Genomic DNA, 1,620 nt, shown 5'->3' with positions numbered 1-1,620 from the left:
GATAAATATTCTACGAAGTGCATCTACTTGATCCTCTTTCTGTTTTATGAGAGTCATCTCATGTAGTAACCAAAACTGCCTGGTACTTACATAAAAACAGACAAGGAGACCAATGGAACAGAATAGAGGACCCAAAAATAAATCCACATATCTATAATGAACACTTTGTAAAAGAAATATCAAGAACATTCAGTGGGAAAAGGATGGTCTCTTCAATAAATGGTACTTGGGAAACAGGATATCGATACACAGAAGAATAAAAATATACCCTCTCTATCTTATCATATATGAAAATCAAAACAAAATGGAGTCCTAAATATAAGTTCTGAATCTATACCGTGATATGAGATAGATTGTTGTTGGAGTTCCTCCTTCAAATGTGAAGAGTGCACAGATTAGGAGAAAATATTTTCAAACTACTCATATGACAAGAAGTTAATAACTAGAATATATAAGGAGGTCAAACACTCAGTAGGAAAATTTAAATAATCTGATTAAAAATGGACAAATGGTTTGGATAAATAGCCATCCAATAGGTATTTGAAAAATGCTCACCGTTAATAGTCATAAGAAAAATGAAAATCAAAATTATAATAGGATATCATCTCATCTTATTTAAAATGGCTTTTACCCAAAAGACACACAGTAATGAATTCTAGAAAAGATAGGAAGAAAGGGTAACCCTTGTGCACTGTTATAGGGAATGTAAATTAGTACAACTACTATGGAGAACACGCGGCACCTGTTTATTGCAGCAATATTCACGATAGCCAAGATGTGGTATCAACCTAACTGTCCATCGATAGGTGAATAGATTTAAAAAGTGATTCATGTGTGCAATGAAGTAGTATTTAGCCATAAAAAGTAAAATTATGTCATGTGCGAAAACATGGATGGAACTGGAGAATGTTAAGTCAAATAAGCCAAGCACAGAATGACAAATTTTGCATGTTCTCATTCATATATGCAAGATAAACATTAAAAACAATTGATGGAAACAGAAAGTAGAATGACGGGCTGAGAAGGGCATCAGGGAGAAGGGATAAAGTGGGGATGGTTAATGGGCACAATAATAGTTGCGTAGATTGAATGGACAATATGTGATAGCACAACAAAGTGACTAGGGTCAACAATGAATCATGGTACATTTTAAAATAAATGAAATTAGGATGTTCCTAACACAAAGAAATGTTAAATGTTTGAGGTGGTGGATCTCCCACTTACTCTGACTTGATCAATTAACACTGTATGCTTGTGGGAAAACATCATATATGCCTCATGCTTGCATACAACAATTATGTATCCATGATGAAAAAAATTAAAAGTTATCTTTAAAAAACAGAATTAGCTCAAATAATACTTCCTGTGAATTCTGTTCTTCCAAGTTGGGCAATTTTCTATGTCGTAGTTTCTTACATCTGTATTACTGCATTTGATGTCAAATACCTCAAATGAATAGATGGTTTTGTGGTTTATGCTACCAATGGTCAGGAATTTTATGCATGAGTTAGTAAAAGAATACATATCCATAGAGTGGTACTGAATTACTTTAGATACAATTTTTTAAAATCTTAAGATTAAAAAAAGTATCTCAGTATCTTTCTAATTGTCAAAACCTAA

The sequence above is a fragment of the Otolemur garnettii genome, unplaced genomic scaffold (genome assembly GCF_000181295.1).
Source record: "Otolemur garnettii isolate 467f Iridium unplaced genomic scaffold, OtoGar3 scaffold00006, whole genome shotgun sequence".
NCBI lineage: Eukaryota > Metazoa > Chordata > Mammalia > Primates > Galagidae > Otolemur > Otolemur garnettii.
The sequence above is the reverse complement of the archived record's forward strand: the minus strand, read 5'-3'. Positions refer to the sequence as shown.